This window comes from Dromiciops gliroides, chromosome 4, assembly GCF_019393635.1.
Source record: "Dromiciops gliroides isolate mDroGli1 chromosome 4, mDroGli1.pri, whole genome shotgun sequence".
NCBI classification, from domain to species: domain Eukaryota; kingdom Metazoa; phylum Chordata; class Mammalia; order Microbiotheria; family Microbiotheriidae; genus Dromiciops; species Dromiciops gliroides.
In genome coordinates, this window is record NC_057864.1 from 111,363,027 (window position 1) to 111,389,288 (window position 26,262).

At 39.4% G+C, this 26,262-nt stretch overlaps 1 protein-coding gene and 1 pseudogene across 3 annotated transcripts in view; one reads left to right on the top strand and one right to left on the bottom strand.

The window, feature by feature from the left end:
* Positions 1–26,262, bottom strand: part of KCNH1 (potassium voltage-gated channel subfamily H member 1) — a 548,878-nt gene that overhangs the window by 422,037 nt on the left and 100,579 nt on the right. The window lies entirely within an intron of this gene.
* LOC122753392 lies at positions 11,711–12,473 on the top strand (annotated as a pseudogene).

The following is a 26,262-nucleotide window of genomic DNA, read 5'->3' on the forward strand; positions in this document are numbered from 1 at the left end:
CCGACATAGGCAGACCTAAAGAAAAACACACATCAGTACTTTCAAATTACCTATGGTTTCATGAGTATAAATAATCCTCTAATAGATCATACATGATGGTGTTCACAAGTTTTGGTGCCAACCTAGTGATGAGCATCTACAACCATAACAAGTCTGAGGATTAGGAGGCATGTAGTTTTATCCCCAATTCTGCAAATTACTATCTGTGTGACCATGAACAAATTAACTTCACTTATCCATGCCTCAGTTTCCTCAGCTGCAAAACCATATATCATAGGACAATGGATCTGGGACCGGAAGTAACTAGATTTAATTTAATTTCATTCAACCTCTCATTTGATAGATGAGTAAACTGAGGCCCACGGGCATCTAGGTGGCACAATGGATAGAGCATCAGGCCAGAGCTCAGGAAGACTCGTTTTCCTGAGTTCAAAACTAGCTTCAGACATCTACTAGCCATGTGACCCTGGGCAAATCAATTCACCCTGTTTACCTCAGTTTTCTCATCTTTAAAATGAGCTGGAGAATGAAATGGCCAACCACTCTAGTATCTTTGCTAAGAAAATCCCAAATGGAGTCACAAAAAAAAGAGTTGGACATGGGGGGCAGCTAGGTGGTTCAGTGGATAAAGCACTGGCCTTGGATCCAGAAGGACTTGAGTTCAAATCCAGCATCAGACACTTGACACTTACTAGCTGTGTGACTCTGGGCAAGTCACTTAACCCTTATTGCCCTGCCCCCCCCCCAAAAGAGTTGGACATGACTGAAAATGACTAAATAACAACCAAGTGAGGCCCAGAGTTAAGTAACTTCTCCAGGTTCACACACCTCTTCTTGGAAGAAGAATTTTCCAAATTCAATCCAAAGGCAAAGAGAACAAAGTACATAAAAGTAATTCACTCGGAAGGCAATTTACATATTATTCGAGCTTCCACAGCCATATACTCAGGGACTAACATATTCAAGAACATTATCTTCCTTGGGACTAGCACAGTCAGTTTTTTAATATGGAGTGGGTGCAGGGCAGAGCCTATACAAAAACAGTAGATAATCTAAAAATATAGCTCTTTCTTTGTCTTTGGAAGGCATTTTGTTTGGGTAGCAGCTGTATATTCTTCATCATGCTTTACTTAGAATAATTTCTAAATTAGTTGGCCTTCTCTGAACAAATACAGACAGACAGATGGTGGGGGGAGGCAGCCTTACTGACTGGGAAACTAGAGAACTCAAGACTAGATTTTAAATCTTGTCACGAATAATCTTTAAGTAGAAAATATCAAGAGTTAGGTGCATTTGAGAACCATAACAACATGAATTGGATTGCCTGGAGTGCTAAGGTTAAATGCTTATAGGATCAGTCACAGTCACATTTGTTGTTCCTTCATTTTCTTTTTTTTTGTTGTTTGTTTTTGTTTTTGTTTTTGCGGGGCAATGAGGGTTAAGTGACTTGCCCAGGGTCACACAGCTAGGAAGTGTCAAGTGTCTGAGGCCAGATGTGAACTCAGATCCTCCTGAATCCAGGGCTGGTGCTCTATCCACTGCACCACCTAGCTGCCTCCTGTTCCTTCATTTTCAAATAGAATCAATGACATCATCTTGACTTGTGTGTGTATTGGATTTAAGTGAGGCAGACTTGCACAAAGTCTTCGGCCTTACTCTCTATTCCAGTCATCAAAGTCCAGTGGCAGGACAGAAGTCAAGAAATCTGCTGATGGCCCAGGATACAATAGGTGACCTTGGCATCTTTGAAATCTGACCAAGCTCTAAGCATTCCACAACTCCTGCTTCGGCTGACTTCATGGCCATTGGAACAAATTATCTCCTTCAAAATTTCAGGCATTTCCACCTAGTCCTAGTAATATGGTATTTGAAGAACATGTCTTTTATAGACTTCAATCACGTCTCAATCAACCCCCATCTTTCTAAATTAAGAAGACCTAATCTTTTTTAGTCCTTTCTCATATGGAGATCTTTCCATCTCTTGAATGATTTTAGTTGTCTTAAAATTGTAAGCAAAATAATTATTTACTTATTGGGAGAAGAAAAGACATAAATCCTTTGCTTTTTAAAAAGTCACTGAAAGGACTGGCAAGCAACTTGCTTTCTAGTGAAAGTAGTTGTTAATGACAATAAACTAAAGAGACTGATTTTTTTTTAATTACTTTCTCACTTCAGAAAATCACCACAATAGGGCTAGACTTTATTTAGTCTAAGACATCATAAAACTGTTTTTGTACCATTGAGAAAGGTCTAGCATCAGTGCTCATCCAAGTTCACAGCTTGAAGTCCTACCTGGCTTTGAAGCCATGGTATTTTAAGTTTTCATAAACTGAGACTGATGATGATGATGGCACTTATATAGAGGCTTATGGCTTGAAAAGCACTTTACAAATATATCATATGATCCTCACAACAACCCTGGAAGACAGGTGTTATTATTTTTCCCATTTTTACAGATGAGGAAACTGAGGTAAACAGAGATTAAGTGACTTATCTAGAGTCACAAAGCTAGTAAGTGTCTGAAGTCACATGTGAACTTAGGTCTTTCTAAGGCCAGATTTGAATTCATGTGTTCCTGACTCCAAGCCCAGAGTTCTACTTACTGTGCTACCCCTCTGATGCTAAATAGATAACTAATGTGATTGATATTAATAATTAGTCTAAATTATAGAATCTTATTCATTATATAGAATTTTGGTATTTTTAAGAACCTGCAATAAGTTAAACTGAATTTCCAAAGTATTACCTGTTAAACCTGCTATAATCAGTACAGGAAGATGACTGATATCATAAATGCATAGAACTAGTCCTGCAAGGACCTTAGAGACCATCCAGTCTAATTCCATCCTCTTAAAGCAGTTCAGGTGGAGAGAGCCAGAACAATTTGCCCTAGGTCACATAAACTTAGTAACCAGGACAGGCAGGATTTGAATCCAGGTGCTCCACAGATAATGCCCTTTTCCATACTATCACAACAATGGATGTGAGAGCACTTTTGAAAACTATAAAGTGGTAGTCAAATCCAAGGAATAATTACAATATATAATTTAGCAGCTTTGCTGGACTATGGTTAGAGTGCCAAAGCCCTTTAAAACTGTTTATTTTCATGTTCCTTTACACATGTACTCTGTCATATTTTTTTACACCAGCAATCCTTTCTTCACAGAAATAAAACTACTTTCTTTTAGAACAAAAGGAGCGAATGGCCCAACCCCTGTACATCTCAGGGACTGATTTTGGCAGTCATGTATACCATACATGTTTGCCATGTATGGTGGTACTACCTAGCCTGCCATTGAACAAATCAGAGGAAAATAAACAACTCAGTTCCTTATTGCCTTAGAATGCCCTTGTAGTAGCAAATGAGTAGCAAGAGATGGTATGCATAACTGTGGTGGACCTTGCTCTGACCTGTGCCATACCACTACTATTTGGGAAACATCTCAGTCCAAGTAGATGGGCTTCCATTGACATGTAGACTCTGACTAATATCTATTTCTCGCTGCATCATCACTGGAGTTGTGTGAAAGTGGAACTTCAAGTACAGCCCTTGCGAGGGAAGGTACCACACACTCCACCCTGAGGAAATAAATTCTGTATCCTCCATGGTAGGCACAACCCTTCCAAAAACAACTTTATTAATTAAACTAAACTCAATCTCAGCACTTCTGCTTAGAAAAGGAGGTCCAAAAATCAGTTGAATTTCCTCATGCCTTTGAAAATCTCTTCAGCACAAGTCATTTTAAAGGAACAATTTAAAATATATATACACACAGATATATATGCATGTATATGCATATGTATACTTGTAATGTGTATATACAATATTCTATATAGATATATATATACATGTATTATATATACATATATACATCACAATTTTCAATACAATTTATCACATTCTCAAACAAGGATAAAATTCTAGAGTCAAGATTAAGTAAGGGTTCCAAGGTTGGGTAACAGTCTCAGAACTATAGTTACCTTAAAATGTGGGTATGCATTTAGAGAACAAAGGTTCTAAACCTGGGGTCTGTGAACTTCTTTTTAAAAATATTTTGATAAATTTATTTCAATATATTACATGTGCAGCTAGGTGGCACAGTGGATAAAGCACCAGCCCTGGATTTAGGAGGACCTGAGTTCAAATCCGGCCTCAGATACTTGACACTTATTAGCTGTATGACCCTGGGCAAGTCACTTAACCGTCATTGCCAAGAAAGAGAGAGAGAGAGAGAGAAGGAAGGAAGGAAGGAAGGAAGGAAGGAAGGAAGGAAGGAAGGAAGGAAGGAAGGAAGGAAGGAAGGAAGGAAGGAAGGAAGGAAGGAAGGAAGGGAGGGAGGGAGGGAGGGAGGGAGGGAGGGAGGGAGGGAGGGAGGGAGGGAGGGAAAGAAAGAAAGAAAGAAAGAAAGAAAGAAAGAAAGAAAGAAAGAAAGAAAGAAAGAAAGAAGAAAGAAAGAAAGAAAGAAAGAAAGAAAGGAAGAAGAAAGAAAGAAAGAAAGAAAGAAAGAGAAAGAAAGAAAGAAAGAAGAAAGAAAGAAACGAAAGAAGAAGAAAGAAAGAAAGAAAGAAAAGAAAGAAAAGAAAGAAAGAAAGAAGAAATGTATTACAGGTAACTCTACTTTCCATCAGCAGCTCTGATTGGTTTGGACTCCACAAAGCATGTTCTCATACTGGGTACTCCCTGGTCTAACCCTAACTTCCACTTTTCAGCTTCCTTTTGTGTATTTATTGTCTTCCAACATTAGATTGTAAGTTCCTTGAGGACAGGGACTGTCTTCCTTTTTCTTACTTGTATCCTTAGCACAATGCCTAGCACATAGTAGGTGCTTAATAATTGTTAATTGAATTACTTGAATATAACGGGTTTCTTTTATAATCCTATATATTTCATTTTATTAATTTAAAAACATTCTGAGGAGTCCATAGCTTCCACTGGGCTGCGAAAGGAATTGATGAAACAAAAACATTAAGGATCTCAGCTCTAAAGAATCATTTTCCTAAAGCCATTCAATCCCTCACCAATCTCAACAAAGATTCTCCTTTCTACATGGTCAAAGATGAACTCAAGAGATACTTCTATTCTTTGGCTTAATCAAAGACTTCTTCCTTCTCTAAGTCTAATCATTATTCTAATCACTTCACAGGAAAGTCCTTCATCGGCTAAGAGTGAGAGTGACTAAGGGTGGATTAGAAACTGGTTAGGCATTAAAGAATGATATAAAAAAGATTTCAGTGAAGAACATTTTTTTTAATTGATAAAAACTGGTGGGATTTCTCATTCAAAAAGGACAAAGGACTTTGTTCTAAAGTCATAATATCAGCTTTTAATATGTAGCCTAAAGAGGAAACTCAGTGTGCTTTCACAATCTTTTTCAGCAGAGCAAGGTGGACAGAGCATTTATTACACTTGGAGTAAAAAAGACCTGAGTTTAAATCTTGCCTTAGACACTATCTGTTTGAGCTCAGTAAGCCACTAACCCCAAGTACCAGTTTCTTCATCTGAAAAACAAGAATAAAAGTAGGAACTACTTCACAAGGCTGTTGTGAGGATCAAATGAGATTTTATATGTAAAGTGGTTTGCATGCCTTAAATCACTATAAAAACTAATTATTATGAAAGAATAATAACTCAGCCCTCTATCTCTATCAGGACCTGCTCAATCAACGACCTCAGACAACAAGCATGAATGCATCTTTCACATAAAGGTTTGTGTGTCATCCCCTACCAACTTAAAAAAAAAAAGATATAAAGGATATGGTTCCTAGTATAAATTCATTTAGGCCCTTGGTTACCTGATTGCTAGGTATTTATTAACCTAGAGAGCTGAGCCAATCTCCCAGCTGACTAAACCTTCTTCCTTAGTGTCTGGAGACAGAACTGAAAGATACCACTCTTCCTCATCACAGGATCCTTGGCAGATGGGAACCCTTATGAACATCCCCTATCTTACTGCTAACAACTACCACCTCCTCTTCTTGCAATCTCTGGGATTCACAGGCTCTCTCTGCTCAAGATCAACAACTCTATAACCATTCCCCAGCCTCTCATCCCTGTCAGCTCAGCCCTAGCCCTCCCCTCCTTCCTGCATGCTCCCTCTGTTAAATTAACACACTTCTCTCTATCCTAAACTTCTGTCTCTTAGACTCTTTCCATCCTGTAGTCAAGGAAGCTTGACTTCCTCTAGAAGACATCTTCTCCCTAGTCACCTTTTTTACAGCTGGCTATTCTTTCTTTCTTTTTTCCTAACACTAAAGGTCAGAAGGAAGATCATGGATACTTTATGTTCCCCATTACCATAACTAGGCCTTCCTTCTACATTTGTCAAGCAACACCTCTCTCTTCCTTTGGAATAACACAATATCCAACTACATATATGGCCCTAGAACTTAACAACATCATTTACCAGTCTCTAGGGTCATTTCACTCTTACTATTCTCTCAAAGATTTCAGTACTTGGCTCACAGTAGGACCTTTATTAGAATTCCACCTCTGCTACTCACTCACTAATTGTACGGCTCTGAATCAATCACTTAACCTCTCTGGGCCTCGGTTTCCTCATTTTTTGCAGGGAAATGAGGGTTAAGTGACTTGCCCAGGGTCACACAGCTAGTAAGTGTCAAGTGTCTGAGGCTGGATTTGAACTCAGGTCTTCCTGAATCCAGGGCTGGTGCTTTATCCACTGTGCCACCTAGCCACCCCCCCCCCAGTTTCCTCATTTATAAAATGAAGGACTGGATGACTTCCAAGGTCTAACCTTTATGATCCTATAATGGTAGGAATTTTTTTTCTTTTTATATCTCAGCTCCATAGCACTTTGTTATAATACCATTGTGGATCTGTGACTGTGACCTCAAGTCCTTTGTAGATTGAAACCTGTGTCTTCCCATTCTGTGGGATCCTCAACTGTGTCCTCCCCTACCTTTGCCACAGTCAATTAGTCAATAAGCATTTATTAAGGGCCTACTATATGTCAGTTACTGTGTTCAGCACTAGAGATACAAAAAAAAAAAAGACAAGTTCTCAAGGAGTCTAATGGGGAGACAACATGCAAATGACTATGTACAAACAAGCTATCTACAGGATAAATAAGAAATCCACTGTACACTTAATACATTCATAGCACTGAACTGAATACTTAGTGCAAAGGCAATGTCAAGTTTAACTTTTCTATATCTTTTAGAAGTCCCAATTAGCAGGGTCTTGGTATCTTAAAAATAAAAAGTAGCATAAATGTAGGTAACATGAAGACAATGGTCATGAATGCCCCACGGGGAACTGTCTTCCCAGGCAAAGGAAGGCAAACTTTCCTGGAATGAATCTTAGTGAACCTCATTAATAGTGAATGAATTCTTATATCTAAAGAAAAGCTTTTTAGAAGTAACTCATCTGACTGACTGACCAAGATGCCCCTCTAGGAGTAAACAGAAAACAGACAGCCTAAAAAAGGTCATCAGTATGGTTGGAAATTATAACATGAAAATGTGTGAAAATAAGGACAAGTCATGTGATGGTGCATTCAAACTGAAGTGGAAAAGATAATTGTGGAGTATGTGGAGAAAAGGGGGGCAAGAATGTGTCAGTGTGTATATATGCTAGACAGAAGACTGACCTAAGAGTTAGGAAGACTTGGACACAAAGTGATAACAGGCATGTCACTTAATTTCTGAGTCCCAAGCAATACCCTAAGACCATACTTATGGACAATAGACAAAGTGTCAGATTGCATTAAATGAGGGAGTTTCCACCCTCTATGAGTTCCCTAAATTGTTGGATCTAAAGTCATAGGTTCAGATCACCAAACAAAAGGAGTGATATTTGATAGATATGAAGATGTGGTCACTAGGAAAACGTACTCTGTAAGAGCTGACATTTACACAGTCCTTTACAAGTTATAATGATCTGACTATTCTTATAAAAATCTCTGAGATAGGCAGCTGGGTGGCAAAGTGTTAGGCCTGGAGTTTGGAAGAGCTGAATTTAAACCTGGCCTCAGACACTTAGCTGTGTGACTCTGGGCAAGTCACAACTTCTGTTTGCCTCAATTTCTTCATCTGTAAAATTTTAATTATAATAGAACCTACTTCTTAGGACTCTTGTGAAAATCAAATGAGATAACTGTAAAATGCTTAGCACAACGCCTGGACACGTTATATAAAAACTGTTGTTGATGATGATGTTCATGGTGATGGTGGTGGTGATGGTGGTGATGGTGCAGGACAAGCATCATTCTTTCTATCTTATACATGAGGAAACTAAGACCTAAGAAAGACTGACAAATTCTTCTAGTCACATGGATAGCAAATGACATACCCTGGACTTGAACCTTGAATTCTGAATCTATTGCTCTTCTATCATCCCTTCCATCATGATAAATGCCCACCAGACTCTTTCATAACCTAAATCAATGGTTCTCAGTTTGGGAGCTCAAGCCCCATGGGAGTGTCTTCAATTACTCCAAGTGGCCCATCAATCCATATGCACACTTTACATTGTCATTTTGATCTTTATTTAGCTCCCACAAAATACCCAGCATCACTCAGTATAATAAATAAGCAAACAACTTTTGTAGAATAAGTAAAAAAAAATGCCTCCCATGTGTATTTCTATTTTTCAAATTAATCTAGTTTCATTTGATTAATAAAACAAATTCACTTAAAAGCATTACTGAATTCACAGTAGCTTTTTGTTGTCTTTTATCTTCTCAGTTGCTTGAGATTGAAATATACCAACTATCATGTGGAAGTCCATGAAATTTTTTGACATCATATGAACGTGTCACTATTTCAAGTTTCTCCCTTCTTTAATCCATCTTCAATAAAGATAACCAAAGTGATTTTTTTTTCTAAATTTCAGATCTAACCATGTCACCTGCCTTCCCTTTTCTACTCAATCAAGTCCAGGGCTTCTTTATTATTTGGACCAAAAATAACTCCATTTGGCATTTAAAGCCATTCATAACATGGTGCCTTCCTACTCCTGTAACCATTATTCCCTATCCTCGTCCTCCATAGTCTAGCCACATTGGCTTTGCTTGCTATTCCCCTTACATACTATCCTATCTTCCATCCCTGGGCCTTTGCACTGGCTACTGCCCATGTCTTGAATGCTTCCCGCCTTAACTCTACCCTCTTGAAATCTCTGGGGCAGTGGAGAGAGAATGGGGCCTGGAGTCAAGAAGACTCATCTTCATGAGTTCAAATCCAGCCTCAGATACTTACTAGCTGTGTGACTGGACAAGTCATTTAACCTGAGCTGGAGAAGAAAATGGCAAACCACTCCTGTATCTTTGCCAAGAAAATCTCCAATGGGGTCAGGAAGAGTTGGGCATGACTGAAACAACCAAAGAGCAAACTCATCAGAGTGGCATTTGAGGCCCTCCACAATCTTGTATCAAGAATCTCCTCCCCACCCCACCCCCAGTCACAAGAAATCTTCAAATAAATGCTAAACAGCCATTTGTCGGTGAGGTATTATAGGAAATTTGGGTTATATACATATATATATGTAAAAATAACTAGGCAGTCTCTGAAGTCTCTTCAAACTGGGAGAGGAAGAAGAGAGAGACAGATGGAAAGATATGAAGACAGAGAGAGACAGAAAGAAAAGTAAGAGGTGGGGAGAAAGAGGAAGAGAGAAATCATTGTTAGAAAGCTAGAAAGAATAGGTATGGGGTGGGGAGCAGCTAGGTGGTGCAATGAATAAAGCACCAGCCCTGGATTCAGGAGGACCTGAGTTCAAAGCCGGCCTCTGACACTTGACACTTACTAGCTGTGTGACCCTGGGCAAGTCACTTAACCCTCATTACACCACCAAATAAAAAAATAAACAGATGAATGAATGAGTGGGTGGATAGATGAATGAATGAATGAATAAATGAGTAAATAAAAAGAATAGATATAGGTATATATACACACATACAGCACAATTTTATTTCTAAATATTGTATATAAATAGGTTATATATGTATATACACATATATCACAAAACAAAACTATTTTCTACCGTAGACCCATCAAAGAGGAGCTATGGTAGCATTCAGAGTTTTGCTGAGAAATCACATAATTGAGGTAAATGAAGCCAAGGGTGAAATGGTAAGCAAAATTTAACCTGTTTCTTTTTCTGTAAGGTACAGAAATGAATAAAATTGTGCTAAGATTGACAAACAAGCAAAGAGCTAAACACCGAAGGCAGTATTTCTTCAAGGACTACATTTGGTGCCAGCAGTTCCACAGTCCATGGTGTGAGTCACAGAAGATGATAAATGAATCATCCCCTCTTCACATCATAACTACATGATGAAAATCATCATGATGAATAAAGGGGCGAGCTGGTGTTTTGGCCTTCTTAATGACCCAGTGGGAGTGAATCCACAGTTAATCCAAGTGATTGTAGAAAAATTGGTCATTAAGCTGCTTTCATCCTTTTGTCACAACCATTATGCCCTCCACACCACTATCAGAAAAAAAATTCCCAAACAAAAATGATTTAGGGGATACAGACAGAAGCCTTTCCAGTATAAAAAAGTACATATAATCTGAACCTTTCTGATGATATCTATGCTTAAGTTGCCAAAGTCATATTGGAAAAGAAGAATTGGAAACAAAGGTTCTAACAATTCAGTAAAATCCTTCTACACACACACACATACACACACACCCAAAAAACAAAAACAAAAAAAAGAGAGAGAGAGAATAATTGCCAAAGAAAAGACAGAATTATCCACAAATTCTTCCACTTAAAATTTTGCTTTCAAAGCAGAGGCTAGAATGTAAGCTGTAGAAAAGGGAATTTGTCCACGGAAAGGACAAAATCACTAAACAGGAGGGTCATGGAAAGAAGATGCCAAGAGTTAAACTCACACAATTCCCAAAGACTTACTTGTGAGGCAACTAGGCAAATAGGAGAAAGAAAAAACCTATCTAGGAAAAAGCCTTGGACTGGCAGTCAGGAGACCCAATTTCTAGTTCTAGCTCTTCCACTAAGCAGTTCTTAAGTGACAGTAAAGTGAACCATTAAAGTTCTCTGGACTTTAATTTCTTCACCTATAAAATAATCACAATTCACATTTTTATAGTATGTAAATTTGCAAGGCAGGTCTTCCTCACAGCTGTATGATACCTGGTCTAAAGGACTGAGAATCAAGGTGGTGGGTAAAGGGCTTTCCTACATCAAAGAGATGGAGAGACCTTCAAGAGAACCACTAGGGAATCCAGGGCTTAGCCCTCTGCTTTCCTGTCTCCAGAGTCAAAAAAGCTGTGTCCTAGGGGGCAGCTAGATTGCACAGTGGATAAAGCACTGGCCCTGGATTCAGAAAGACCTGAGTTCAAATCCAGTCTCAGACACTTGACACTTACTAGCTGTGTGACCTTTGCAAGTCACTTAACTCTCATTGACCAGCAAAAAAGGAGGAAGGAAGGAAGGAAGGAAGGAAGGAAGGAAGGAAGGAAGGAAGGAAGGAAGGAAGGAAGGAAGGAAGGAAGGAAGGAAGGAAGGAAGGAAGGAAGAAAGCTGTGTCCTCCTGCCACCATTCATCCATCTTCTGGTCTGCATCTTAAGTCCTAGGGCACAGGAAAGTGGCTCAGAGTTCAGCCCTGGTTCCTGCACTGAAGCTGAAACTCCCTCTACCAATGCACAATCTATACCTATTCTTTGGTTCAAGGGCACCAAGAGGTTCAAATGAGCCAATTTGTGTCACTCCTCCCAGAAAAGATGAATGGAAAGACCAAGTGCACAGAACAAAATACCAAAATCTCACCACAATTCCCTAACATAGGAATGGATTAGATTTCAACAGAGCAGGAAAGAAGAATCTTCCTTTGGTGTAATCAGGGGAGCCTCTGGTATAGATCTATGCCCTTTTCTGCACCAAGTGTACTGTTGTGTTGGTTACTCAGGGATTAATTGCTAAAGGAATTCTTTCCAGTCACCCCAAGTATGGTTCTAGCCCGAAACTTGTATTTGCTTGTGTAATGGGATACTTTGCTGGAAAAAAAATTCCTATGGGAAAACATGCCAAAAGAAATTTAAACAGCTTGAAAATTGTCCTCTTGGAGAAGGTCTGTGTGTGGTACAGGGACATCGATTTGCATCACCTAGATATTATTCACAAAAGCCAGGATTTGAGTCAAATATGTCTGCACATTTATCTTTTAGAACATCCCCCACAGCTGAGAAAAGGTACATCTGAAGGTCCTTTTCCTCCTTATGAACCAAGCCTCTTCAGTGCTTCCATGAATGAATCAACTCCTACTGATATTACTAATTATATTTCCCAAGGTCCTGATAAAATTATGGAAGAAAGTCCAGAGAGAAAAGTTGTGACATTTGAAGAAATAAGGAATAAAAACAGATAAATACATGAAGTAAGCTTGTCACCAAAAGGTGACGTCCCTCTCTAGTCTATACAGGAAAGAATACCCCCCCCCAAATAGAAGGGAAAATAAACCAATATGGAGATAATTGGGATGTTTGAAAAATTAAGCTGTCTACTGAAGAGCTTGTGTTGAGGTTATTGAAAAGAATTTCGGATAACCAGCATCATCTAGGTGGTGATAAGTATCTGCCTGCAAGTGCTGAAACAAACTCCACAAGCATATTTAAAAGAAGAAATCTGGGTTTTAGCAGCATGGCTTAACAGAACATTTAAAATTAATCATGGCTTTAAAAGCTCATATATTGTATCAGTGTACAGTGCTTAGGGAACTAAATGAATGGAGGTACTGCACTATGAGTTTATAGAGTTTATGAAATTGGTTACAAAAATTGGTTAAACTGCTCTTTTAAAGTTAAAGTATCATTAAAAGACTCACATGCACCAGAATGGGTATGGACAGATTAAGCACTATCTGTGCGTTTACCCAAATGTTGTCAAAGCAACCAAAAGTGTTAAATAGCAAAGCCCTGTGTGAAAAATTTTTGCCTTTTTCCCCCTAAAAGATTTGCCTTGACTTCACGTATATCTTGTCAATTAAAGTTGAAAATAATATTTTAAAAAATAAAGGACTCATGGGGGCAGCTAGGTGGCACAGTGGATAAAGCACTGGTCCTGGATTCAGGAGGGCCTGAGTACAAATCCAGCCTCAGACACTTGACACAAGCTGTGTGACCCTGGGGAAGTCACTTAACCTTCATTGCCCCCACCAAAAAAAAAAAAAAATATATATATATATATATATATATGTAAACGATTCAATGTTTTATAAATTAAAAAAATAAAGGGGTTGCTAGGTGGCGCAGTGGATAGAGCACCGGCCCTGGAGTCAGGAGTACCTGAGTTCAAATCCGGCCTCAGACACTTAACACTTATTAGCTGTGTGACCCTGGGCAAGTCACTTAACCCCAATTGCCTCACTAAAAAAATAAATAAATAAAAATAAAATAAAATAAAGGATCTCACTTCCAACCAGTCTGAGGAATTTTGAGGTGACCTGCAGAGAGTATGTTATGCAATATCAAGTAACAATCATGTCTGCATAAAATGGCAGTTGTTCTCCCCTCCTAGAAAGGTTAAAAAGCTGCCTGTATAAATAAAGTCTACTTGAAAAAATGGAAGAGCTTCAAGGAGAAAAAAGGAGAGATGAAGAGACAGGGGAATCCTGTCCTATTTTAGCAGGTGGGAGAGTGGGAGAATGTGAGAGAGTAGGAAGTGAAAGATGACTGAAATTTTGGAGCTGTTATAGACATTCAAGTCTCTTCCTTTAAGCCAGGTAGTGGGAGGTAGGTGTAGTCTGGCTTTCAACTTCATCTTTCGACTGAGAATCCACTCTCCAAAGTTACTAATTATCTCCTAATTGCCAAATCTAATAAACTTTCTAAAATTTCATCATTCTTGGCCTCTCTGAAGCTTCTGACACTATCAATAACCCTCTTATCCTTGATATTTTCTTCTCTCTAAGGTTTCATGAAAATGCTTTCTCCAGATTCTCCTCCTATCTACCTATCCTTCTCTGTCTCCTTTCTTGGAATCTTCATTCATTCTACACCTACTAATAGGCAAAGACTCCCAAGGCTCTGTCCTGGACCCTTGCTCTTCTCTATATATACTATTTCATTGAGTGAGTTCATCAGCTCCCAGGGATTCAATTACCTTCTCTATGCAGATGATTCTCAAATTTACTTATCCAACTGCCTTTTAGATATCTCAAACTACAGTCCCATGGACATTTTAAACTCAACCAGTCCAAAACTGAGCTCATTATCTTTCCTCCAAAAATCCCCTTCCTAATTTCCCTATTGCTGTCAGGGGTACCACCATCCTCCCAGTCATAAAGGTTCATGACCTAGGTGTCACCCTAAACTTCTCACTCTCTCTTACCTACCCCCATTTCCAATCAGTAGTCAAGTCCTGTTATTTCTGCCTGTATAAATTCTCATATACTCTTTCCTCTGACACTGTCAGCACCCTGGTCAGGTCCTTATCACCTCAAGCCTAGACTACTAAAATAACCTATTGGTTGGTCTCACTGCCTCAAGTCTCTCCCAACTCTAATTCATCCTCCACTCAGTTCTCAAATTCATCTTCCTAAAGTGCAAGCCTGACCATTTTACCCCTCTATTCAAAAAACTCCAGTGACTCCCTATTACTTTCAGGATCAAATATAAAATCTTCTGTTTAGCATTTAAGGTCTTTCTTAACCCAGTCCCTTGCTATTTTTCCAATCTCTTAAACCTACTGCATTCCATGCACTGTCCAATCCAGTGGTACTAGTCTCCTTGCTCTTCCTCAAACAGGACAGTCTGTCCTCCCTCTTGAAACATTTTTTTTTGACTATCCCCCATAGGAACGCTCTCCCTGCTCATCTTGGCTTCCTGGCTTCCCTGGCAACCTTTAAGTCTCAGCTAAAATCTCACCTTTTACAAGAAGCCTTTCCCAATCCTCATTCATAATGTATTCCTTCTGAATTTACCCCTGCCCCAATTTGTCCTGAATATCCTGTTTGTTTGCATATTGTTGTATTATTTGTATGTTGTCTCCCCCCAATCGACTGTGTGCTCCTTGAGGCCTGGACAACCTTTTACCTTTCTTTGTATGCCCAGCCCTTAGCACAGGGCCTGAAGTATGATAAGCACGTCATAAATGCAAGATGACTGAGTGATTGACATTGTCATGATGGAACCACTTCTTAAATTCCAAGGAATGATGATCTGGACTCAAAAGTGTCACCTAAAATAAGAGACAGCTTAGTAATGGTCAGAGTGAAAAGAAACAACTGATAAGGGTTTGGTTTCTACCTTGTGAGGGAAACCAAATGAGCTATTTATCAACCTGACAATGAAGAGATTTGCTGCCTTCCTGGGGCTCCCTCCATTCCCCTTTCCTTTCAGAGATCTCTGAGGAAATGCTGGGGGCAATTTTTATAACCCAGCCCAGATGCTGTAGAAGAGGATAAGAGAGATTGAAAGAGATAAAAAGTCTCTCTAAGGCCCAAATTGTTCAATGGAAATTGCAAACATAATTAAGCACTGAGGGATGAAGATGGTAGGAATACATTCACCAGTACCTAGCCAAGAGGGAAAACAGACCTGTTTGAGTAATTCAACATAGACATTCCAACCACTGCCTGAAAAGATCCTTTGTGTTTGGGGTGAGACTGTGGTATTTAGCAAATGTGAGAAGAATGTTTCTATATGGTAATGTCCCTTTCAAATGTGGACATTTGGGTTGCTGAAAGAGACAGAGAAAGAACATTTGTGTAAGAAAAGCCGATAAAAATCAACTTGAGAAGAAATCGCCTGTCAGATAAAATGTTGAGAAGAGACATAGACTGTTCTAAGTACCAGATAGAGAACTACTCTTCAGATGAATGAAAGGACTTATTTGACCTTTCATTTAAATGGACCAGAGGCACTCAATGCCCCAAAGGTGGAACATTAATAACTGAAGGTTTAGTATAATTGCTCAATGGTCAAGCTGTTTTAAAATTTATACATCGAGTGGAGGTAACTAGCACCATCTGTGGGAGAGGAACTGAATAGAGAAGAACACTGAATCAAAAAAGAAGCAAAATAGACTCCTAGCTTCTGCTAGAAATGGAGGACACCAGCAGTGGGGTGGTAGAGTACCGATAAGATGGCGGTTTGCATTAAAAGAGCAATGAGATGCACAGCACCAAAGTGGAGGAGCAAACCCCAGTGATCTCCCTGCTGGGGCCCCATCTATGATACTTTAAACAGTGAGAGAGAGAGAGAGAGAGAGAGAGAGAGAGAGAGAGAGAGAGAGATCAGGATGGAGGGATGTCACTTTACTGTCTATGGACTCAGATCTCATTCCATTACTATGTAAATAAACTGTATTTCAAAGCCATGTTACAAGCCTGAATGCTTGTAAGAGAAAATACTTTTTGCCTTTGATGGAATCTCAGATACTAAAAGACCTCAGTTTCTGCTGAGTGGTGCAATGAGACAAAAAGGTGAAAGGTATTCAAAGTATAGCTAGGTCTTTCATGCCAAGAGGGACCATCTAACAGAAGAATTGTATTAGAAAGAAATTTTTTGTGAAGAAATTGAGGAATCAAAGAGGAGGGAGAAAAAGAAGAATGATTGATAACATTTGGGTGAGGATCAATGAAAGGGAAAACCAAAGTCCTATTCTTATAGGAATACAGAAGACACCACCTGGACAATCTTAACAGAAGGAAAAATTAGACTAGACTTCCAGAAACAAATCACTAAACTGGCACAGAAACATGATATGATAGTGATGAGAGACCAACCATCCAAACATCTCTACTTAACAAAAGCAGACAAGCTGATAAAATTTGTATTTACATTAGTGATAATCTCATTCTTCAAAAAATGAAGCGGGGCAGCTAGATGGAGAAGTGGATAGAGCACCAACCCTGGAGTAAGGAGTACCTGAGTTCAAATCCGGCCTCAGACACTTAACACTTACTAGCTGTGTGACCCTGGACAAGTCACTTAACCCCAATTGCCTCACTAAAAAAAAATGAAGTGACAAGTTTCAGGAGACACTTGTCTCTCTGAAGAACTTTGGAATCAATTGAGTAACATGGGAGACAACAGCACAAGACCACCCAACAAGGTGTGTCCACATCTAAGAAGGTGCTATGCTCTATGAGCAAAGCAGAATTGCAGTAGCTCAAAAGACATGTGAGATGTGCAAATTTAGAGACATCTCCACTCCAAATATTCATATGAACTATTTATACCCGACCTGTAGTAGAGCCTTCTATGCTTGTCATGGTCTAATCAGCCACAGTCTGATACAGTGTAACTTGACTCCAACATAGTGACACCATTTTGGTCCACTTTAAGAACAAAGAATAACAACCAACCAACCAATTAGTCTGATCCTGATTCTGACCAACAGGGAGGACCTGGTTGCTCATGTGGTAATGAGTTAACTATGATAGCAGTGAACATTTCAGTTTTGAATTTGTGTTAGAGAAGAAATGGAAAGCCATCTAAATCTACTAAATTCATCTACTAAATCTACTAAAGCCATCTAAATCTTCCGTCTAAATCTACTCTCTCCAAATCTAGTATCCTTCAGAGAAAGGAGAATTATAGGAAAATACAATGGCTTAAAATTCTACAGAGGATGTCAGACCAAGAGAAATTAGGTGTTCTCAAAAATGAAATTCTGAAGATGCAAAAAGAAGTAATTATGATAGAAGAATGCTCTCCATTAAATAGCTGTGACTCCAACAGGAATAGACACAGAGTGACTTGCCCAAAGGGCAAGGGTGGCATGACTGTTGGGGAAGACTTGATGTTAGAATAAAATGAGGCACCCCAAAAATTGAATAATTAACAAAAGGAGGTTAACTTTGCCCTAACATGCCCTAACATGGCAGGATATGCAACAAGATACTCAACTTCTTTGTATGTCTCATACACACAAACACACACACACACACACACACACACACACACACACATCTCCAAATGGAAGCTCTTCTGGTCATCAGAGCAGGATATAGTGAAGGATATGGTGGCTCACTTGATTTTCAGAAATCCACCAAGTCCAAGGACACCTAAGTACATACATATGGATGGGACTTTGTATTGCCTTTGGTGAGTTCAAAGTTGCAGGTCCTAGGATCATTTTGTGGCTTTTTAGAGAAAACTAATCCATTTCAATAAATGGGCAACCATAGTCCTACCACAATGACATAACAGAAAGAGCACTGGACTTAGAGAATACCTGGGTTCAGATCCTGGTGCAGAATCAATACTTGGACATTATGTTATTGTGGAACATGTCACTTTACCATTATATGCCTCGGTGTCCTAAGAATAATAATACTTATACTACCTATATCATAATATGATGAGGAAAATGTTTTACATATGATAGACTATAGCCATAGACAGTATCAAGTCTAACTCCTACTTTTTACAGATGAGAAAATAAAGGTCTGGATAAGTAATAATAATAATAAACAATGACAATAATAAATTACAGCTAGCATTTATCTAGAGTTCTAAAGTTCATAAAATATTTTCTATATATTATCTCATTTTATACTTACAGTAGCCATTGGAGGTAATTGGTATCATTATTCCCATTTTACAAATAAGGAAACTGAGGTTAAATTCCTTGCCCAGGGTCACATAGCTAATAATTGTCTGAGGCAGGATTTAAACTCAAGTCTTCCTGACACCATGTCCACTGCTTAATCCACCGTTCCATCTAGCTGCTTCCAATTAGGTGAATTAATTAATTTCAAATTGTATAATATTTGGTTATATGTTTATGTTATGTTGTGTTGTGATGCGATGTGATGTTACAAACTTTTTTGACCTTCACTAAGCTGCTTGTTTCTTTTTAGTTTGTGTATGTCTTAGAAATACCTAGCTGTACCCTAAAACTGAGTATAAAGCATAGTAAGCACCTAATAAATCTTTGTTGAGTAACAAGTATGTTGCAATGATCCAGTGTTTAGTATAGTACCAGGCATATAGCAGGTGCTCAATAAGTGCTTGGGCAACTTCAATCCTGGGCCTGAAGTCAGGAAGATTCATCTTCCTGAGTTCAAATCCAGCCTCAGACACTAGCTGTGAGACCCTGGACACTTAACCCTGTTTTCTTCAGTTTCCTCATTTATAAAATGAGCTCAAGAAGGAAATGGCAAACTACTCCACTATCTCTGCCAAGAAAACTCCAAATGGGATCACAGAGTCAGACATGACTGAAACAATAGAACACCACTAAGTGCTTATTGATTGATTGATCCATCCATAGGAAAGAAGTTTCCAAGTGACTTAACTAGGATCCAGAAATTCCACGTTTGGTCACCACAAAATGACAGATTTTCATGTTAATTCTTATTGAGCAACTAGGAACATCATTTTGCTCTGAATTCTGGGAAGGTTTTTAAGAATCAATGTTTCTGTTTAAACTAATATGGACTACTCAACTGGGTAGGCATGTCCATATTCTAGAATAGAAACAAAGAAAATCCAATCCAATTCCAGCTCTAAGAGAAAACAACAAAATAAGATAAAAGAGTGCTGTCATATGTACTCCCACTGCCGCCTGCATGAGATTTGCCTTGACAACATTCAATAAGGCTAGTAAGTGGCAATCACAGCACCCTTAAATGCACTTGCCGACAAGCAACTATACTGCTCCATAACTTGGAAATTGACTTGCTTTCTATGATTAAAATAGTGAGTAGTTTCTGCTTTTCAGCTTTTGACTAGTGTCAGGAGAGGTACAATTGGAAACAGAAGACCAGTGAGTTGACAGTGCTGGGTAGGCAGTGTGCCTTACTTCCTATATGAAGATTATTGACATCATAGTCATAAAGCCTTATATTTCTACTGCAGAGAAGCACCAGCAGCATAAGGGCCAGGCTCAGGACCAAAGCACCCTAGGTAAAAGTCCTACCCCTGACATATATTGACTGTGTGACTCTGGCAATTCCCCCAGATTAATAAATTACAGAATAATGGCTGGACTGAAATGAAAAGGGGTGTTTCCTCACAGGGAGCTCCCTCCTCTGATGAATTTTTTCCCACCCAATTAGAACAATAACAAAAAGAATTATATTGTACTTAACAGATTCTAAAATGCTTTCCTGACACCAGCCCTACAAGGAGTGTACAGAAAATATTATCATCTCCACTTTCCAGATAAGGAAACTCAGTTTAAGAGAGGTGAGGTCAGGATGGCTAGGTGGCACAGTAGATAGAGCACGGGCCCTGGAGTCAGGAGTACCTGAGTTCAAATCCGGCCTCAGACACTTAACACTTCCTAGCTGTGTGACCCTGGGCAAGTCACTTAACCCCAATTGCCTCACTAACAAAACAAAACAAAAGAGAGAGAGAGAGAGAGAGGTGAGGTGATTTGTCCATGGACATACAGTTTTAAGGGTTCAGCAGCTCAAGTCAGCAAACTTTTATGTGCTTACTGAGTGCTGTGAACTGGGAGAGTTTTGACAAGGTGATGGCTTTGTTCACATGGAGCTTAAAGACTGTGTGCCAGTTTTGCCTTGAGATATTCTCAAGGGCTAGCAACTCTCTTGTTTGTCTGTCTGTCTGTCTGTTTGTTTGTTTGTTTGTTTGTTTTTTGCGGGGCAATGAGGGTTAAGTGACTTGCCCAGGGTCACTCAGCTAGTAATTGTCAAGTGTCAGAGGCCAAATTTGAATTCAGGTCCTCCTGAATCCAGGGCCAGTGCTTTATCCACTGTGCCACCTAGCTGCCCCACTAGCAACTCTCTTGCATTGGAGGGTGGGGAAAATAGGGGAGGACACTGTGCTACTTACTACTCTTGCTTTCTTGCTGTGTTTTCCATTCATTTGTTTTCCTCTACTGCTTCTAGGTTCTGGTGCAAAAAGAAGATGGGGGTACAGTCAATGACTTAATACCTCTGACACCCCTATGCTACTCTTCCAGACTCTGTGGCACTGCCTTCCATGCTTCTGTTTGGAAAAGCCCAATTCCTATCAAGGTCGAGAAGTCTGAGGTTCACTCTCCTTCCTTCCTTCCTTCCTTCCTTCCTTCCTTCCTTCCTTCCTTCCTTCCTTCCTTCCTTCCTTCCTTCAACAGGCTCCCCTACATTGCCAGTGGACTCTGGGTGAAGGAAAAATCAACTAGACATTTCTTCTCCCCTTCAGACTTCTCTGGCCACTTTCTCTCTCTCATACAATAGTATCTAGCCTTGGGACTCTGACTGATAGAATCAATGAAGGGAAAATTTTAAAATTTTAAACATCCTATGGATGAACTTTTAGTCAACAATTCTTAAACGCCACTGATTACTCTTCTTGACAAAGAAGTCCATGATCGAGTGGAGGAAATGCTTTTTAAGTCAAAAGATAAGTCTGGAAAGATTGTTCTTTAGTTTGGGGGTAAGGAGAAGGGCTGTTTAAAGGGGATCCTTTACAAAGTTTCTCTACTTTTAAATAAAAAACAGTTATTTTTTAAGTAAGCTATTTTTTTTGTTTCTTTAGTTCATTAAATTTTTTTTAAAAGGCCTTTGTGATTTAGTGATATTCAGTTAAGTGTTCACCTTTTAAAAATTTCCTGGGCAGACTCCCTAATGAAACATTCTCTGCCTGGCACATAGAGCTTAATAATAACTTGCTGACTGACTGATGACTGAATGTATCCCTATCAGTTAATCACTCAACGAGCATTTGTTAAGTGTTTGCTATATGCCAGGCATTTGTGCTAAATGCTGGGGAGTTAAAGAAAGGCAAAAACACTCAAGAGTTCATGTTCTAATGGGGAAGATAACAGGCAAATATATGTGTGTAAACATACATATATACATACATACATGGCATTTGCTGTATAAATGGAAAGTCAACACAAAGGGAAGTTGCTAACAATGGGAGTTGGAGATCAGGAGAAGACCTCTTGCAGAAGGTAGGATTTGAACTGAATCTTGGGCGAAGCTAAGAGGTGGAGGTGAGAAGGGATGGTATTCTAGGCATGGAAACAGTCAGCAAAAAGATTATGAGTCATGAAACACAGTACTGTGTTTGAGGAACAGCAAAGGAGGGAACTTGATACATACACAAATGGCAATAATATACCTTAATACATAGGTACAAAACCTCTAAATATTTCTGGTTCAGTTAAAGGTAAGACCACCCTTCCTTAATCTCCCAAGTTTAAAATTTTTCCTTTGCCTTCACTTCCCATATCTAATCAGTTGCCAAGTCTTGTCAATTCTGCCTCCACATATTTTACATCTGTTCCTTTCTCTCCATTTGCACAGCCACCACCCCAGTTCAAGCCCTCATCACATCTCACCTGGAATATTTCAATAGTCTCCTACTTGAGCTCCTGGTTTCTAGTCTCTCCTTTCCCTAACCCATTTTCCATACAGCTGCCGAATTAATTTTCCTAATGCACAGGTCTAAATGTATCATTCCCTTGCTCAAGTGGCTCCCTTTGGCTGCTAAGAGAAAATAGAAACTCCTCAGCTTGGCCTTCCCAAGCTCTGTTTTTTGGTTTTTTTTGGCGGGCAGTGGGGGTTAAGTGACTTGCCCAGGGTCACACAGCTAGTTAGTGTCAAGTGTCTGAGGCCGGATTTGAACTCAGGTACTCCTGAATCCAGGGCCAGTGCTTTATCCACTGTGCCACCTAGCTGCCCCCCCACCCAAGCTCTCTTTCCAGATTGGATTTGCATTTCCCCGCTTCAGATAATCTCCACTCCTGCCTCTTTCTAACCAAAAGCAGGCATTTGTGAGATGTCTGCCCAGGGTAATGGAGGCAATCTGAGACAAGAGAATAGAGGGGTTTTTTTCCTCTTTATTTAATTAACTGCTCAGTCAGAGATAAAAAAAAAAACACTTCTATTCCCCAGGCTTAATTATTATTTGTTTAAGTCTATTGATAAGAGGTGTTAGGATCATCAAATGCTTTTATGTGTTAACTCATTTACAAGAAATGTAAGACAAAATCAAACTGTACCAGAATTTTAGAGCTGAAAGGGACCTCTGAGATTATTTAGTGCATCTCATTTAGTAGGTGGAGAAACTGAACTCTTGATCTTTTCCCCCAAACCCTTTCCTCCTCCTAATTTCCCTTTTACTGTTGAGGACACCACAATCCTTCCAACAACCCAGACTTCCAGTCTCGGTGTCATCCTAGACTTCTTTCTCTCTCTTGCTGCAACCATTGCAAAGGCATGTCCATTTTACCTTTGTAACACCTCTCAAATACACTCCCTTTTCTCCTCTGACACTGACACTCGTGCGTGATCCTGGTGCTGGCTTTCATCACCTTATGCCTAGACTATTGCAATCCAGTGCTTGTTGATCTACCTGCTGCAAAGAGCTCCTCACTGCAGTCCATCCTCTACTCAGCTGTCAAAGTAATCTTCCTAGGACCATGTCAACTCCATTCAGTAAACTCCAGTGACTCCCTATCACCTCCAGGAGCAAATATGAACTCAAATGCCTGGCATTTAAAGTCCTTAGTAACCTGCTCCATGTTTACCTTTCTAAGCTCTTGACACTTCCCGTGTTCTCCGGGCTCCAGTGACATTGACCGCCTTGCTGTCGCTTGAACAAGACACTCCATCTCCCAGTTTCCAGCATGTTCAGTGACTGGAATGTTCTCCCTTCTCATTTCTACCTCCTGTCTCTCCTGGCTTCTTTCAAGTCCCCGGTAAAATCTTACCTTCTAAAGGAAGCTTTCTCAATCCTTCAATGCTAGTGTCTTCCCTTCATTGATTATTTCCTATTTATCCTGTATAAGGCTTGTTTATATGTAGTTGTTGGGGTATTGTCCCTCCCATTAGTCTGTGAGCTTCTTGAGAGCAGAGACTATCTTTTTCCTTTCTTTATCTCTCCAACTTAGCAAAATGCCTGGCATATTGTAGGCATGTAATAAATGTTTATTGATCAACTAAATGGCTTGACCAATGTATGACAGATATAAGCATGATGTTGGCCAAAATGCCTCAAAGCAATCCAACAGTTAGGTACCTATAAGCTAATTTCAAAAAAGAAGATGGAAAGTATAGGAAGATAGGTAGAAGGTAAATTAAGGCAAATTACATTCTAATAGCTTTACCCAAACTAGTTGATTTGCAGGTATTTGCTACACTTGAACAGTTTTTACTTATTGATCTCAGAGATCAAGAAAAATGTCTTTGGCTTAAGGATTTGTTCCAATACAAGGCATCAGACCAGCAAAACTTTTTAAAAAGGAAGTATAGCTTTTAATTGAGTACAGCTCAGTGGGAAAGTTGTAGGAGTGGAATGAGCAGAAAGCCAAAGTGGATGGCATAAGCAGAGGTCTTATCCACATAGAGGAGGTAATAGAGAGGGGAAGATTTTCTTGGAGTACCTGGACAGTTGCTCCTACAAATTTTAGTTGGGCTGGACTGGGTGAAGTACCACACATGATTCTTGGAGACCTTAGCTAGGAGCTTCTGTGCCAATCTAAGGAAATCTAGAGAACTTGTAGGATGGAAATTTTTTTTGCCTAGTCATGACTTGAGTAGGCTTGGGGGTAAACTTTTTTTTGTTGTTGTTTGGCTGTTTCTAAAGAAGGGAGGGCATCCTGGGGACAGAGTAGATGCCTCCCCACCTCAGCAGACCACAATTTTTGTCTTAAGACTGAAGATGTTAAACAATTAGCTTCATGAAGAGATGTATAAGGAGAAATATAATTTATTCATTGTTCTAACCTGCTTTAAATAATTAGTCATGATTTCAAACATAGAATGTTAGAGAAATAGAAGGAAAAAGAGATCATCTTCAGTTTATAAATGAAGAATCTGAAGTCTACTAGAGAAAAGTACCTTGCCGTACCCACAGTGTGTATTCAGTAATTTGAAAGGGAATGGGGCCTAGCAGAGATAGAGTGTTAACTCTTCATACTTGAGTTTATATTGTGACGCTGACACTTACTAGCTGTCACCATATGCAAGACACCAAATGCCTCAGAACCTAAATTTCACCTGTAAAAATGGGAATAATACCTGTACTACCTACTTCCCTGGTTTACTGCAAAGCTCCAGGGATGTCACAATCATTTCTTTTCTTTTCTTTTTGGTGAGGCAATTGGGGTTAAGTGACTTGCCCAGGGTCACACAGTCAGTAAGTGTTAAGTGTCTGAGGCCAGATTTGAACTCAGGTCCTGCACCATCTAGCTGCCCCAAAGCAAATTAGTTTGATCTAGCATGACCTTTTCTTTTCTTTTCTTTTCTTTTTTTGATGGGGAAATGAGCGTTAAGTGACTTGCCCAGGGTCACGCAGCTAGTAAGTGTCAAGTGTCTGAGGCTGGATTTGAACTCAGGTACTCTTGAATCCAGGGACAGTGCTTTATCCACTGCTCTACCTAGCTGCCCCTGTCACAATCATTTCTTAAGCTAAGAGCCTAGCATTATACACAGAACACTGTACTACTAACTGAGATTAAGAAGACAAAGATCAAATAATATCTGCCTTCAAGGAACTTATATTCTTTATAGAGAAACAATCTGTACTTGTATATAAGCATAGGCAAATAAGTTAATATCAAAATAAATTAATAAACAAATAATACTAATAAATAAATATTAATGGAAAGGTCACTAGAAGTTAGGGGATCAGGTAAGTTTTGAAGAAAACTAGGGATTTTAGGAGGCAGAGGTGAAGGTAGAGTATACTATAGGCATGAAGAATAGCCTGTTTTTCAGAGGTCCTTTGATGGGAGCTGAAATAACATGCATAAGAAACATCAAGGTCAGTTTGGCTGGATTATAGATATGTGAAGGATATTAATATATAAAAGGCTGGAAAGATAGGTGGGTGTAAGGTTGTGGAGGGCAATAAATGCAAAACTGAGTTGTTGGTGTTCAAACCTAGAGGAAATAAGGAGCCACTAAAATTTATTGAGCAGGAAAGTGACTTTGCCAGAGGTCTGGAGGATTAATTGGAAAAGGAAGAACCTTGAGGCAGGGAAACCAATTAGGAGGCTCTTACCATAGTTCAGACAAGAGGTGAGGAGGGCCTGATCTAAAGGGTAGCTATGTGAATAGACATAAGGGATGGATATCAGATATAGAAAAGACAAGATCTGGCAACTTATTGGGTATGTCTAATGAAGGACAATGTAGAGTCAAAGATGAAAGTGATGTTGCAAAACTGGGTGACTGGAAGAACGGTAGTGCTCTCAGGAGAAATGGAGAAGTTTGGGAGAATGCTGGGTTTGAAGAAAATGTAATGAGTTTTGTTCTACAAATGTTGAATTTGTGGGGGGCAGCTAGGTGGCACAGTGGATAAAGCACCGGCCCTGGATTCAGGAGGACATGAGTACAAATCCAGCCTCAGACACTTGACACTTACAA